Here is a 17,743-nt window from a genome sequence, read left to right on the forward strand (position 1 = left end):
CCACACCTCTGTATGCCCACGGATGGCGGCCCAACAGCTAGCTCTGTTGGCTGCACCATTCTTTTAGAGTTGGGTGGACGTGTGGTTTAAAGTGTCATGTGGTTCTCGCTTATCATGAGGCAGGCCAGTACAACATGGCTTCGAATCCTTATATATATATATATATATATATATATATATATATATATATATATATATATATATATATATATATATATATATATATATATATATATATATATATATATATATATATATATATATATATATATATATATATATATATATATATATACATATATATATATATATATATATATATATATATATATATATATATATATATATATATATATATATATATATATATATATATATATATATATATATATATATATATATATGTTGGTAGACAGCAACCACTCAGGGGGGTACTTCCGTCCTGCCAAGTGAGTGTGAAACGAAGGATGTGTAATGGCAGCATGGTTGTTTAATATAATTATAGATGGGTCTGTAAAAGAAGTAAATGCTAGGGTGTTCGGGAGAGGGGTGGGATTAAATTATGGGGAATCAAATACAAAATGGGAATTGACACAGAGTAAGGTGATGAGGGTATCAAATGATTTAGATAAAGAAAAATTGGATATCAAATTGGGGAGGAGGAGTATGGAAGAAGTGAATGTTTTCAGAAACATGGGAGTTGACGAGTCGGCGGATGGATTTATGAAGGATGAGGTTAATCATAGAATTGATGAGGGAAAAAAGGTGAGTGGTGCATTGAGGTATATGTGGAGACAAAAAAACGTAATCTATGGAGGCAAATAAGGGAATGTATGAAAGTATAGTAGTACCAACACTCTTATATGGGTATGAAGCTTGGGTTGTAAATGCTGCAGCGAGGAGGCGGTTGGAGGCAGTGGAGATGTCCTGTCTAAGGGCGAAATGTGGCGTAAATATTATGCAGAAAATTCGGAGTGTGGAAATTAGGAGAAGGTATTAGTCAGAGGGCTGAAGAGGGGTTGTTGTGGTTTGGTCAATTAGAGAGAATGGATCAAAGTAGAATGACATGGAGAGCGTATAAATCTGTAGGAGAAGGAAGGCGGGTTAGGGGTCGTCCTCGAAAAGGTTGGAAGGAAGGGGTAAGGGAGGTTTTGTGGGCGAGGGGCTTGGACTTCCAGCAGGCGTGCATGAGCGTGTTCGATGGGAGTGAATGGAGACGAATGGTATTTGGGACCTGACGAGCTGTTGGAGTGTGAGCAGGGTAATATTTAGTGAAGGGATTCAATGAAACCGGTTATTTTCATATAGCCTGACTTGAGTCCTGGAAATGGGAAGTACAATGCCTGCACTCTAAAGGAGGGGTTCGGGATATTGGCAGTTTGGAGGGATATGTTGTGTATCTTTATACATATATGCTTCTAAACTGTTGTGTTCTGAGCACCTCTGCAAAAACAATGATTATGTGTGAGTGAGGTGAAAGTGTCGAATGATGATGAAAGTATTTTCTTTTTGGGTCTCCCTGCCTCGGTGGGAGACGGCTGACTTGTTAAAATAAATAAATAAATATATATATATATATATATATATATATATATATATATATATATATATATATATATATATATATATATACATATATATATATATATATATATATATATATATATATATATATATATATATATATATATATATATATATATATATATATATATATATATATATATATATATTAGTTTTGTAATTTACACATATCTCATTAAAGATGTGAAGTATTGGCAGATCACTTTTAAGTCGACCTTCAATAAAGCAGGAAACAGACTGTATAAGAAATAGCAGGAATTTAATGTTCTGTGGTAAGTACTAATATGAAATTATCTGACTATTTTCAGTTAAAAAAAATATTTCCCTTATGTAAATTGTGTCTGTAAAGTTTCTGCACCAATATGAAATGATTAACTATTACCAGTATATTGGATTAAAATTAATTGAAATATTTTTGCTGAATTAAATAGGTGTATAATCAGTTTGCTTGTTCTAGATATGTATAGCTGGAATGCTGCTGCTGTTGTTGCTGGTCTTGATCTGCTGTTGTTGCTGCTGCTGTTGTTATTGGTGTTACTGTTGTTGTTGCTCCTGCTGTTCTTGTTACTGTTGTTATAGCTGCTTCTACCGTTTCTGCTGTTGATGTTGATGTTGTTGTAGCTGTTATTGCTTCTGTTCCTGTTGTTACTACTGCTGCTGTTGTTGCTGGTCTTGTTCTGCTGTTGTTGCTGCTGCTGTTGTTATTGGTGTTACTGTTGTTGTTGCTCCTGCTGTTCTTGTTACTGCTGTTATTGCTGCTTCTACCGTTTCTGCTGTTTATGTTGATGCTGTTGTAGCTGTTATTGCTTCTGTTCCTGTTGTTACTACTGCTGCTGTTGCTGTTGTAGCCGCTATTGCTGCTGTTGTTCTTGTTGTTATTGCTGTTGTAGCCGCTATTGCTGCTGTTGTTCTTGTTGTTATTGCTGTTGTAGCCGCTATTGCTGCCGTTGTTGCTGTTCTTGTTCTGCTGTTTTTGCTGCTGTTGTTGTTGCTCTTGCTGTTCTGCTGTTGTTGCTGTTTCTGTTGCTACTGTTGTTACTGCTGTTGTTGCTCCAGCTGTTGTTGTTACTGCTGTTATTGCTGCTTCTGCCGTTTCTGCTGTTGATTTTGATGATGTTGTAGCTGTTATTGCTGTTGTTCCTGTTGCTGCTGTTGTAGCCGCTATTGTTGCTGTTTTTGCCGCTATTGCTGTTCTTCTTCTTGTTGTTGCTGTTGTAGCCGCTAATGCTGCTGTTGTTGTTGCTGCTGCTCTTTTTGTTGCCTCTGTTGTTTTTGCTGCTTCTCTTGCTGCAGTTGTTGCGGTGCTGTTGCACCTGCTGCTGTCGTTGCTGCTGCTATTGCTGATGTTATTGTTGCTACTGCTGTTGCTTTTCCTGCTGTTGCTTTTCCTGCTGTTGCTGCTATTGCCGCAACTGCTGTGGCTGCTGCTGCTGCTGCTCAAGGGCTTCTTAATTTATGAAACTGAAGCTATCTTTCCTATCCTTGGATCAAACACTATATATCCTCTTAACAGAAGCACATTTAATAGCATAATTAAAGAAACACTACACATAATTAATATAATTATTATTAATATTAATTAGCCAAGATTACGTTTGTTTTTTCATAAAAAAATTTCATTGTCCAGACTGAATTATTCGCAAGAATTAATTGACTTCCCCGAGTTAGTGTTATGATAATTGTATAATTCACTCTAGCAAAGTTAATGGGATGAGATAATTCACTGATGTCTCATCATGGAGCCCCAAGATTTAGTCTCAAGTGATTTTTTTTATTGGTGACTAAGAAGGTGAGGGAGCCTTGAGTTGAGTTGTCGGTGACCAAGTCAGGTTTTAGAGAAGCTGTTACACTGGTCGAGTGAAGGTGGGAGTCAGGAAGATGGTGGGAGTCAGGAAGATGATGGGAGTCAGTAAGATGGTGGGAGTCAGGAAGATGGTGGGAGTCAGGAAGATGGTACAATCATCAGTTGTAAAATGCTAATAATAATGAGGAAAGTAACATTTATGAAGGGATTCACGGAAACTGGTTAGCCGGACTTGAGTCCTGGAGGAGGGAAATACAGTGTCTACACTCTGAAGGAGGAAGGAGATATTTACAGTTTTGAACTTAAGTATCGGTGCCCCTCTGGAAAGACAGTAATAGAGTGATGGTGAAAATTTCTTCTTTTCTGGGGTCACCCTAAGTTCGGTGGGAGACGGCTGGTTGTTGAAATAATAATAATAATAATAATAATGTGTGAGAAAGAAGGAATGTTGTCTAAAAGGGCAACACTCACACAAGCCTCACTTTTCCAAGAGTCTCTGTGGCAATGAAACAAAACAATATAATTTTGCTCTCCCAATAGAGCTGCTCAAACAAAGACACTTTTACGTTCGACTATAAATATACCTCTCAGTTTCTTGTTCAGCTTGAGCGAGAAACTGATAATAAGTTCGGAAAATGTCTAAAATATATTTGCTAACATTTGTCCCTGACAATCATCCACCATCAGCTTCATTGGGTAGCATCAAACGCGGATATTTTGGGCTCATACGGGTAGTACACAACGTTTTGCTCTTCTGTAAGTTTCCAGCTAAATGCATAATAAGACCATAAGACGTAAAACAAAACGTAAATTAACCACTATACGGAGCAGCAGTAGTTTAGCTGTGATTGAACCAAGTCGCGCTGCCATAGCGCAACTGTCTAGTGTTAGAGCAGCTGACAGTTCCGTTGCCACAGCACAACTGTCCAGTGTTAGAGCAGCTGACAGTTGTGTTGCCACACTACAACTGTCTAGTGCTAGAGCAGTTGACAGTTCCGTTGCCACAGCACAACTATCCAGTGTTAGAGCAGCTGACAGTTGCGTTGCCACACTACAACTGTCTAGTGCTAGAGCAGTTGACAGTTCCGTTGCCACAGCACAACTGTCCAGTGTTAGAGCAGCTGACAGTTGCGTTGCCACAGCACAACTGTCCAGTGTTAGAGCAGCTGACAGTTCCGTTGCCACAGCACAACTGTCCAGTGTTAGAGCAGCTGACAGTTGCGTTGCCACAGCACAACTGTCCAGTGTTAGAGCAGTTGACAGTTCCGTTGCCAGAGCACAACTGTCTAGTGTTAGAGCAGTTGACAGTTCCGTTGCCACAGCACAACTGTCCAGTGTTAGAGCAGCTGACAGTTCCGTTGCCAGAGCACAACTGTCTAGTGTTAGAGCAGTTGACAGTTCCGTTGCCACAGCACAACTGTCCAGTGTTAGAGCAGCTGACAGTTGCGTTGCCACAGCACAACTGTCTAGTGTTAGAGCAGTTGACAGTTCCGTTGCCACAGCACAACTGTCCAGTGTTAGAGCAGCTGACAGTTGCGTTGCCACAGCACAACTGTCCAGTGTTAGAGCAGCTGACAGTTCCGTTGCCACAGCACAACTGTCCAGTGTTAGAGCAGCTGACAGTTGCGTTGCCACACTACAACTGTCTAGTGCTAGAGCAGTTGACAGTTCCGTTGCCACAGCACAACTGTCCAGTGTTAGAGCAGTTGACAGTTCCGTTGCCAGAGCACAACTGTCTAGTGTTAGAGCAGTTGACAGTTCCGTTGCCACAGCACAACTGTCCAGTGTTAGAGCAGCTGACAGTTGCGTTGCCACAGCACAACTGTCCAGTGTTAGAGCAGCTGACAGTTCCGTTGTCACAGCACAACTGTCCAGTGTTAGAGCAGCTGACAGATGCTTGATAAAAACAATTTGTTCCGCCTCTGCCGCTGTAAGTTACTCAATTCTAATTACATGAGAGTGTTGGCCCTGGAATTATGACAGTCTTTTCTGACAAGTTGCGGTGAAAAGGAAAGCTATTTTGGGGAAAAGTGGAAAATAATGTGTTGTGAGATATTGTAAACTGTAGTGTGTGGTTGTTGATGGTGATGGTGGTGGACAGTGTGGTTGTTGGTGGTGGTGGTGGACAGTGAGTGTGGTTGTTGGTGGTGGTGGAGGACAGTGAGTGTGGTTGTTGGTGGTGGTGGACAGTGAGTGTGGTTGTTGGTGGTGGTGGAGGACAGTGAGTGTGGTTGTTGTTGGTGGTGGAGGACAGTGAGTGTGGTTGTTGGTGGTGATGGACAATGAGTGATTGTTGGTGGTGGTTGAGGACAGTGAGTTTGGTTGTTGGTGGTGGACAATGAGTGTGGTTGTTGTTAGTGGTGGAGGACAGTGATTGTGGTTGGTGATGGTGGTGGTGGGCAGTGAGTGTGGTTGTTGGTGATGGAGGACAGTGAGTGTGGTTGATGGTGGCGGTGGAGGACAGTGAGTGTGGTTGTTGGTGGCAATGGACAATGAGTGTGGTTGTTGGTGGTGATGGAGGACAGAGAATATGGTTGTTGGTAGTGGAGGGCAGTGAGTGTGGTTGTTAGTAGTGGAGGGCAGTGAGTGTGGTTGTTGGTAGCGGAGGGCAGTGAGTGTGGTTGTTGGTAGTGGAGGGCAGTGAGTGTGGTTGTTGGTAGCGGAGGGCAGTGAGTGTGGTTGTTGGTAGTGGAGGGCAGTGAGTGTGGTTGTTGGTAGTGGAGGGCAGTGAGTGTGGTTGTTGGTAGTGGAGGGCAGTGAGTGTGGTTGTTGGTAGTGGAGGGCAGTGAGTGTGGTTGTTGGTAGTGGAGGGCAGTGAGTGTGGTTGTTGGTAGTGGAGGGCAGTGAGTTTGGTTATTGGTAGTGGAGGGCAGTGAGTGTGGTTGTTGGTGGTGGACAGTGAGTGTGGTTGTTGGTGGTGGACAGTGAGTGTGGTTGTTGGTGGTGGACAGTGAGTGTGGTTGTTGGTGGTGGAGGGCAGTGAGTGTGGTTGTTGGTGGTGGAGGGCAGTGAGTGTGGTTGTTGGTGGTGGACAGTGAGTGTGGTTGTTGGTGGTGGACAGTGAGTGTGGTTGTTGGTGGTGGAGGGCAGTGAGTGTGGTTGTTGGTGGTGGACAGTGAGTGTGGGTGTTGGTGGTGGAGGGCAGTGGGTGTGGTTGTTGGTGGTGGACAGTGAGTGTGGTTGTTGGTGGTGGAGGGCAGTGAGTGTGGTTGTTGGTGGCGGAGGACAGTATTACTGTAAATAACAGTAAATCTGGGAATCCCCTTTAACCCAAGCATGTCAGGTAATAGGGAACATCGTAGTAAAGAAAGCGAATGATAGACTAAAGTTCCTCTACAAACAAGCACAGTGTCTACCTACTGAGATGCGCAGGACCCTGTGTCTAACTCTCGTATAATATATTATAGACTACTCCTGCTCTTCATAGCACTCTGCCTTAACAAAAACGAAAAAAACTTCAGAAAGATAAGCTAAAAAATTACCCAGAGCCAAATGACGAGATTCATCCTGGACCTGGGTCCAAGAGAGCATGTAGGCCATAATGAATTATAACAACTGGATATGCTAAATGTTGAAGATAGAGTAAAACAATTAAGGCTAAATTACGTTAATAAAATTGCTCACAACCAGTGTCCACAATATCTTTCTGCCAATTTTGTTAAGGTCGGGAACCAAAGCAATTATAGAACTAGGGGAAGGGAGAACAACTTCGCAGTACCTCGAGTCAGTGGTCAGGCTTCAAAAACATTTTTCTGTATAACAATAAAAGGGTGGAATAGACTGTCTACACATGCCAAAGCCTGTCACAGCATGAGCCAGTTCAAGAAGAGAGCCACACGTATGGGAGCCACAAAAAGGGAGGAGAGTTATTTCTTGAATATCTAACATATATATACTATAATCTGATCCTATCTTTAATGTCAATAAAAATAACTAATTTTACCTCTCTCCTATTATATCTTCTTTTATTTACCTCTCTCCTATTATATCTTCTCTTATTGTAACTGTTTTTACATAGTTAAGATACTTACCAGTTTTATTTTTTTTAATATGAATAATAATTATCACAAAGACCCCAAAGGAAATGAGTCATTTTGGCTTTTTTGGGTTATCCCAGGTCAGGGGTGGGCAAGCTCAGAGTGTGCATGCCAAAGTCGGCCATATCTTTGATACAAAATCTCTGGAAACATATGGGGACTATTTCCCCGCTTTTCTTGGAACGGCTACGTGATAAATGTCGCAATTTTTTTTTTTTTGAGATGAGACCAGAGGTTAATGTGCCGGAAAGAAGTCATTGGGGTGCCAGGTTTGGCACGCGTGCTAAGGGTTGCCCATCCCTGTCCTAGGTTCTCTACACATATGCTGCTATGTATGATAATCTGTGTAACTGTATTTGTATATATTTCAATAAACTTACCAACACCCAAGTACCTCCAACTGCTAGCTGAACAGTGGCAGCAATAGTAAGGTGACCGTGTATCAAACCGCGGTCCCTCAGTGTCTAACAGAGTTTCATCGTGAGTTACCAATTGCAACCCAAAAAATTAAGTGACCAATTTCCCAAAACAGAGAAATTCCTGTATACATTATTTTAATTAAAAAAATTGTGTTAATAAAATTTTAGCAAATATTCTTCATATAGTTTAATGATTGACACTTGTAAAAATTATTATGGATAAACAGTTTACATAATAAAAATATTTCATGAGACTCCAAATAAGCAAAAACTTTTATATTAAGTCCTCTTAAGACAGGAAGAATGTTCGTTTTCTTATTTTTTTACAATATTTTTTCTGTTTTTATTGTGGGTTCCAAATGTTTCAAATTTTTTTAATACATTCAAAATTTTCGATACAAATATATAGTTCATTTTCATTTAAGTTTTGGGGTAAAATTATATGCAATAATATACAAAGAAAAACAGACAGTAATATTATGAGTATCTTTGATTTACATTTTTACGAACAAAAACTGCCGATCAAGAAATAAATTTAATGTTTATCATTCTCAGTTTTCTTGACCCAATCACACGAAATATATATATAATGTCGTGCGGAATAGGTAAAATTGTTCAATTACCAAGAACTCATTTAAAATTAAGTCCTAAAATTTTCTCTTTCATGTCCAAAGATCTATCATTTTCATTTATATTAATGTAAAAATTAATAACTTTATACCAAAGAATCTTAGAAAACTTACCTAACCTTATTATAACAAGCGCAATTTAATTTAGACTAATCCAGCTAAATATATTTTAGACAAGTTTACAATAATTTAATTAAATAACATATTTTTTTATATTCAGAAAGATTTATACGAAATTATTGCATACACAAATTTTTGCTATGGACACTCTCTCCTTCAGATCATGCTAGAGAGTGTATTGAATCTTTCCTTGAAGATGGACAGTGGTTGCAAGCCTCACTTCCAGTCAGGCTTGGGGGGCTGGGAGTATGCAGATCCTCCCAGATTGCCCTACCAGCTGTCCTATCCTCTTCCGTAGCATCAAACGAGTTAATAAGACAGATTCTTCCTGATAACCTCAGTGACTCATCAGGAATACAGGACCCTAACTATGCCAGTGCCATCACCAAATGGGAGACTCTTGCTGCTCCAGCATCAAACCCTAGTGAAGCACTGGCTTACAGTCAAACTGGGATGGCCCCATCGCTGAAAAGATGTTTGCCAACATGCTCATGGCTGCAGCATCAGACAGGGAGACTGCCTGTCTCCAAGCTGTGAGCGCACATTACTCCGAGGACTTCCTCCAAACAGTTCCCATATCGGCAACGGGAACACGCCTCGACCCTAAGACCCTCCATATTGCAGTGGCTCTGTGCCTTGCTGCCCAATCCACACGGAATATACATGTATTTGCGGCGATGCACAAGCAGACCAATATGGGGTACATGGTCTTAACTGTTCCAAAACCAAGAGTTGGCATGCAAAACACAATGAGGTCAACGACATCATAAAGAGAACCCTTGCTACAGCTGGTTGCCCAGCCGAGAGGGAGCCCTAATCACTAGCAGCCGATCCTAGGATTGGTGGCATAGTGGTAAGGTGATACGTACATTGTGCTGTCTCTGGAGGTGGTACAAGGTTCGTAGGGTCGAGTCCTGGCCTGCCGCAGTTTGGTAAATGATTTAAAATCACTTGTTTCATGATTTCATTGATATATATATATATATATATATATATATATATATATATATATATATATATATATATATATATATATATATATATATATATATATATATATATATATCCAGCCAATAGCACTCTCCTCGGTGCTCCTCTTGGGTCCAATGCAATCGATCTGATCCTAGGAAAAAAAAGTCTCAGACCTCCGGACGATGGAAAGCAGGATGAAAGACATTGACACACACGATGCCTTCTACCTACTCACCAGGTGCCTGTCAATCCCAAAACTTACCTATTTTCTGAGATGCTCCCCAGACTTCAGCAGTCCAAAACTCAAGGAATATGACTCTCTCCTGAAGGCCATGCTAGAGAGAGTATTGAATCTTTCCCTTGACGATGGACAGTGGTTGCAAGCCTCACTTCCGGTCAGGCTTGGAGGGCTAGGAGTAAGCAGATCCTCCCAGATTGCTCTACCAGCTTTCCTATCCTCTTCCATAGCATAAAACGAGTTGATAAGACAAATTCTTCCTGACACCCTCAGTGACTCAGCAAGAATAGAAGACCCTAGCTATGCCAGTGCCATCACCGAATGGGAGACTCTTGCTGCTCCAGCACCAAACCCTAGTGCAGCACTGGCTCACAGTCAAGCTGGGATGGCCCGATTGCTGAAAAGGTGCTTGCCAACATGCTCAGGGCTGCAACATCAGATAGGGAGATTGCCCGTCTCCAAGCTGTGAGTGCACCTCACTCCGGGGACTTCCTCCAAACAGTTCCCATATCGGCAATGGGAACGCGACTCGACCCTAAGACCCTCCGTATTGCAGTGGCTCTGCGCCTTGCTGCCCCAATTCACACAGAATATATGTGTATTTGCGGCGAAGTGCAAGCAGACCAGTACGGTCTACATGGTCTTAACTGTTCCAAAACCAAGGGCTGGCATGCAAGACACAATGAGGTCAACAACATCATTAAGAGAACCCTTGCTGCAGCTGGATGCCCTGCCGAGAGGGAGCCCCGATCACTAGCAGTCAACAATACCCACAACCCAGCAAACCGCCCCGTCGGGATCGCCATCTATCCTTGGAAGAATGGCAAGCTCTTAGCATGGGACTATACCTGTGTGTCCACACTGGCTGACACCTATATCCATCACAGTGTGGGGCGACAGGGAGGAGCTGCTGACCACAGGGAGGAGTACAAGATCAGCAAGTACAGGGACATTAGCCAACAGTATCAATTTGTCCCAGTGGGATCAGAGACCTTGGGATCATGGGGAAAAATGCCACACGTTTCCTTAAAGAATTGGGTTCCAGACTCATCGACACCACCAGGGATCCAAGGGCAGCCACTTTCATGTTCCAGCGCCTCAGCATCGCCATCCAGAGGGGAAATGCTTGCTGCATACTTGGCTCGCGTCCAACCTTGGAGGAGCTGGAGGAAATTCATGATCTTTGATACATTGTGCCATTGTATTCATGTTTATGTTTTTTTCTGCAAATGTATTTTGTTTATTAATAAATGTTCACATAGAATATAAAATATATAGGGGGTGGTAGGAGAAGAAAATATTCAAACAGCTCCGGGGAGAACCTTAAGTTTTCCCTGAGGTACGTTTATTGTCTTCTCTGAGGATGAGTGTCCCCATTCCAGCTATAGAGGTGGTACTTCCCTATATATATACATATATATATATATATATATATATATATATATATATATATATATATATATATATAAAAATATATATATATATATATATATATATATATATATATATATATCGTGCAGAATATGTAAAACTGGTCAATTAGCAAGAACTCATTTAAAATTAAGTCCTTTCTGAAATTTTCTTTTATACCTTTAAAGATATATTTTTTTCATTAATGTTAATGTAAAAAAATTTAATTTTGCACCAAAAGAATCTTAGAAAACTTACCTAACCTTATTATAACAAGAACAATTTATTTTAGCCTAACCCAACTAAATATATTTTAGATTTGTTTACAGTAATTTAATACTAAACAAACACAGTGAAATATATTTTTTTCGTTAGGTTCAGAATGATTTTGGCGAAATTATTGCATACACAAATTTTCACTTGTCCTATATGGCAAGATGAGCGTTGCTATTTAAGCCAAGATTGCAAGTTCTGCCTATTCGGCACGACATATATATATATATATATATATATATATATATATATATATATATATATATATATATATATATATATATATATATATATATATATATACTGGCGCCTAGGGGTAATTATTATAATCATGCGGAAGCGATAAACCCGTAGGATTCTACATTGTTATAATCATGAGTAAGCGATAAACCCGTAGGATTATACAGCGCCTGTGGGGTAGGGGGGGGGGAGATGGAAGGTATTCAGGCTTAATTCAGGGAACTGAAGCACAGATACAATTCCCTAGATCAAGAGCCTTTCATCAGCGTCAAGGAACCTCCCTTGAGGGGCGCCTAGGGATAAAAACCTTCTCTAGGGACATTTAAAATATTAAAATACACCAGCTTAGGGCCAAGCTTGTTTCTTCACAAAAAGCTTTAACTGGATGGTCAGTACATTATCAGGAAGGATAGACAAATTCACTTTACTTTTATTATCAGGAATGTCGCATAAACTAACATATACAAAAAATACAATATTATGTTAGACTATTTACAACACACAACACAATAACAAAAATTACCAAACAATAATACACCTTTACCAGTTTCTCAAAATTAGGCCACATAAATATTATAATCAGAACAAAGTGCTAAGCCCATACGGGTCATTAGGCCACAGAAAAATAAAATATTAATGGCGCCTGTAGATCGCCATTCCTTGCCGGCTTCTAGGGCTCCTTGAGCCGGTAAAAATAATATACTAATTTCTGTACTTTCCACTAACCACACATAAAAAAACACTTCCCTGGGACCACATTAGCATAAAACAAACTTAGACATAAATTATAGCCTGAACCTTGCACAAAACACCTCAAACTTACATAATCAGCCTACACCTTGTTCCCACAACTGCTACCACGACACTGACACTCGCACCTCCCTCCCTCTCTCGAATGCACACACTCACCAGGTCTAATACACGTCCGTTTTATGTTAAATATAAGTTCATTCACTCCATTGTAATGGAGCGTTTTTAATACACATATTTTATTTTACAACAATGCAGTAACCTGCCTAATAATGGAAGATAGCCGTAAGGGTTCCAGGGCATCCAGTGCTTTGACAGTACACACACACACACACACACACACACACACACACACACACACACACACACACACACACACACACACACACACACACACACAAAGCTATGTATAAATCCTGCCTCCACTACATTACTTTCTATACTATTCCAATTCCTGACAGCTCTATGACTGAAGAAGTACTTCCTAACATCCCTGTGACTCATCTGGGTCTTCAACTTCCAACTGTGTCCCCTTGTTTCTGTGTCCCATCTCTGGAGCATCCTGTCTTTGTCCACCTTGTCAATTTCTCTAAGGATTTTATATGTTGTTATCACATCCCCCCTATCTCTCCTGTCCTCCAATGTCGTCAGGTCGATTTCCCTTAACCTCTCCTCGCAGGACATGCCTCTTAGCTCCGAGACTAGTCTTCCCTTAAGCTCTCCTCGCAGGACATGCCTCTTAGCTCCGAGACTAGTCTTCCCTTAAGCTCTCCTCGCAGGACATGCCTCTTAGCTCCGAGACTAGTCTTGTAGCAAACCAAAAGTCTGTTTGTGTGTTTGTGGAAAATATGAATGAATATATTACTCTTTTTGTATTTCTTAGTGATGGATGATATTTTAACGACAATGTTCTGAAAATTTTTGCAATTCGTTGTCGCTCTCCCGTGCTCTCTAATCTGTCTTTCCCTTCCTCCTGTTCATTCTCCTCCATCCTTCCCTCCCTCTTGTATACCTACTCCATACTGTATCCTCCATCCTTCCGTCTCTCGCATACACTCTTTTCAATTCTCTTCCTCTTGTACAATCTATTCCAGTCTTCCCTCTAGTACACTCTCCTATATCCTTCTTTCTCTCCCCTACACTCTTCTCCATCCTTCCTTCCCTCTCCTACACTCTCCTCCATCCTTCCTTCCCTCTCCTACACTCTCCTCCATCCTTCCTTCCCTCCCCTACACTCTCCTCCATCCTTCCTTCCCTCCCCTACACTCTCCTCCATCCTTCCTTCCCTCTCCTACACTCTCCTCCATCCTTCCTGCCCTCCCCTACACTCTTCTCCATCCTTCCTTCCCTCACCTACACTCTCCTCCATCCTTCCTGCCCTCCCCTACACTCTCCTCAATCCTTCCTTCCCTCCCCTACACTCTCCTTCATCCTTCCCTCCCTCCCCTACACTCTTCTCCATCCTTCCTTCCCTCCCCTAAACTCTCCTCCATCCATCCTGCCCTCCCCTTCACTCTCCTCCATCCTTCCCTCCCTCCCCTACACTCTCCTCCATCCATCCGTCCTTCCCCTACACTCTCCTCCATCCTTCCTGCCCTCCCCTACACTCTCCTCCATCCATCCTTCCTTCCTTCCTTCCTTCCTTCCTTCCTTCCCCTACACTCTCCTCCATCCTTCCTTCCCTCCCCTACACTCTCCTCCATCCTTCCTTCCCTCCCCTACACTCTCCTCCATCCTTCCTGCCCTCCCCTACACTCTCCTCCATCCTTCCTGCCCTCCCCTACACTCTCCCTCCATCCTTCCTTCCTTCCTTCCTTCCTTCCTTCCTTCCCCTACACTCTCCTCCATCCTTCCTTCCCTCTCCTACACTCTCCTCCATCCTTCCTGCCCTCCCCTACACTCTCCTCCATCCTTCCCTCCCTCCCCTACACTCTCCTCCATCCATCCTTCCTTCCTTCCTTCCTTCCTTCCTTCCCCTACACTCTCCTCCATCCTTCCCTCCCTCCCCAACACTCTCCTCCATCCATCCTTCCTTCCTTCCTTCCTTCCTTCCTTCCCCTACACTCTCCTCCATCCTTCCTTCCCTCCCTTACACTCTCCTCCATCCTTCCTTCCCTCCCTTACACTCTCCTCCATCCATCCTTCCTTCCTTCCTTCCTTCCTTCCCTCCCCTACACTCTCCTCCATCCTTCCTTCCCTCCCCTACACTCTCCTCCATCCTTCCTTCCCTCCCCTACACTCTCCTCCATCCTTCCTTCCCTCCCCTACATTCTTCTCCATCCTTCCTTCCTTCCCCTACACTCTTCTCCATCCTTCCTTCCCTCCCCTACTCTCTCCTCCATCCTTCCTTCCCTCCCCTACACTCTCCTCCATCATTCCTTCCCTCCCCTACACTCTCCTCCATCCTTCCTTCCCTCCCCTACACTCTCCTCCATCCTTCCTTCCCTCCCCTACACTCTCCTCCATCCTTCCTTCCCTCCCCTACATTCTTCTCCATCCTTCCTTCCTTCCCCTACACTCTTCTCCATCCTTCCTTCCCTCCCCTACTCTCTCCTCCATCCTTCCGTCCCTCCCCTACACTCTCCTCCATCCTTCCCTCCCTCCCCTACACTCTCCTCCATCCTTCCTTCCCTCCCCTACATTCTCCTCCATCCTTCCTTCCTTCCCCTACACTCTCCTCCATCCTTCCTTCCCTCCCCTACACTCTCCTCCATCCTTCCTTCCTTCCCCTACACTCTCCTCCATCCTTCTTTCGCTCCCCTACACTCTCCTCCATCCTTCCTTCCCTCCCCTACACTCCATCCTCCTCCTTCCCCTACATACTTCCTTCCCTCTCCTACACTCTCCTCCATACTTCCTTCCCTCCCCTACACTCTCCTCCATCCTTCCTTCCCTCCCCTACACTCTCCTCCATCCTTCCTTCCCTCCCCTACACTCTCCTCCATCCTTCCTTCCCTCCCCTACACTCTCCTCCATCCTTCCTTCCCTCCCCTACACTCTCTTCCATACTTCCTTCCCTCCCCTACACTCTCCTCCATCCTTCCTTCCCTCCCCTACACTCTCCTCCATCCTTCCTTCCCTCCCCTACACTCTCTTCCATACTTCCTTCCCTCCCCTACACTCTCCTCCATCCTTCCTTCCCTCCCCTACACTCTTCTCCATCCTTCCTTCCCTCCCCTACACTCTCCTCCATCCTTCCTTCCCTCCCCTACACTCTCCTCCATCCTTCCTTCCCTCCCCTACACTCTCCTCCATCCTTCCTTCCCTCCCCTACACTCTCCTCCATCCTTCCTTCCCTCCCCTACACTCTCCTCCATCCTTCCTTCCCTCCCCTACACTCTCCTCCATCCCTCCTTCCCTCCCCTACACTCTCCTTCATCCTTCCTTCCCTCTCCTACACTCTCCATCACTAACCTTTCATCGCCTCCTGAACTTACATTTTCCAGTACTCTTATAGACCTGCCTCGCTATAGTCAACACTTTTCCTATCTTTCTCTCTCTCTATCTCTCTTTCTCTCTCTCGTTTGCTTCTGTTTACTTGTCCCATCTCCCTCCCGCCCCCCTCTCTCTCTCCTTTCCCTGCCTCTCCACACTTGCAATAGCTCGCTCACCTATTCCTCTCACTGCCCCCTTAGTTGCTATTCACTCTTGTCGAAATTCAAGTGACCGCAACAAAAATCAACAAGGTGGCCCATATAACGATAGATGGCGCTACATCTGGGGCCCTCTGTGTCTCTTAGGGTTTTTTTTTTCAGAGCGAGAGGCAGAGAGATAAAACTGGAGGGTACAAGTGAGATGGAGAGTCGGAGGAGAGAGAGCGTCGGAGACAGATTTAGATTGGGAGAAATATGGAGAGTGTTAGAGATACAGTGCGAGAGATGGAGAGTGAGCAGGAATAAAAGAGGTGAGAGAAAGATGGAGAGAGCCATCAAGAGAGAACGACCGATAAAGGAGGTAGAGGAAGTGAGAGATAAGGGACATTTTATTACTTACGGTCAGAGGAGTAGCTCTTACACTCACCTCACTGGTAGTCTAGTTAATCTAGCTTCAGAGCGGAGTTAGTTTAGAATTACTTGTAAACTAAATATTGACTCAAATATGAATCAACTTAGAACTACTTACATAAAATGTTTTTAATTCTCCGCTGATGAACACTTAAAGAACGTTATATTCTTGCTGAGGGAAAAAACAGAAGTGCAACATAAATGAAATGATCTTGAGTAAGAAAAATTTAATAAGGACATCCTACTAATTGTGAGTGTCTTGGTGCAAACAGAAGTGTATAAGATCCTTCTTGTTGGTTTCCTAGACACTATGAAGTTTCTCACCGTCGGGAGACCTACACAGGAGGACGTCCAGGAAAGGAAGGTTGCCATCTTTTTCGAGTTCAAGTGTAAGCTTTATTGATGGCTCGAGAGCACTGATGTTGTTGAGGGAAATCTGGATATTGAAACGTCTCGGATATAAACAAAATAAATTGTCAAGATATCTTAGCCAGGAAACAATGTTAGAAATAAGGGCAAGAGAACTCATTTAAAATTAAGTCCTTCCTAAAATTTTCTCTTATACGTTTAAAGATATATTTTTTTCATTAATGTTATTGTAAAAAAATTTAATTTTGCTCCAAAAGAATCTTAGAAAACTTGCCTAACCTTATTATAACAAGAACAATTTATTTTAGCCTAACCCAACTAAATATATTTTAGATTTGTTGACAATAATTTAATACTAAACAAACACAGTGAAATACATTTTTTCGTTAGGTTCAGAATGATTTTGGCGAAATTATTGCATACACAAATTTTCGTTTGTCCTATATGGCAAGATGAGCGTTGCTACTTAAGCCAAGATCGCAAGCTCTGCCAATTCGGCACGATATATATGTGTATATAGTAAATTGTTGACCAGCTCAACGGGAACCCCAAGTGCAGAGGTCTGACTGAAGTCAAAAGCGTCCTGATGGAGCCACTATGCTACCCAGGAAGAATGGAAAGCAGATTGCCTGGAACTACACCTGTGCCGCCCCGTGGCAGACACCTGCTTCCCATACTTCGTAGTTGAAGCGGGGTGGAGCAGCCAGCCACAGGGAGACCCAGAAGACCCGCAAATATGAAGGCTTTTTCCCTTGCTATAACCTCATCCCAATAAGGTCGGAGACCCTTGGAGCATGGGGCAAGTGTGCTCTAAACTTCCTCAAAAAACTGGATGAAAAACTCATCATAGAAAAAAAGGACCACAGAGCAGCCAGCTTCCTCTATCAGAGACTC

This window comes from Cherax quadricarinatus, chromosome 65 (assembly GCF_038502225.1).
Source record: "Cherax quadricarinatus isolate ZL_2023a chromosome 65, ASM3850222v1, whole genome shotgun sequence".
Taxonomy (NCBI): Eukaryota; Metazoa; Arthropoda; class Malacostraca; order Decapoda; family Parastacidae; genus Cherax; species Cherax quadricarinatus.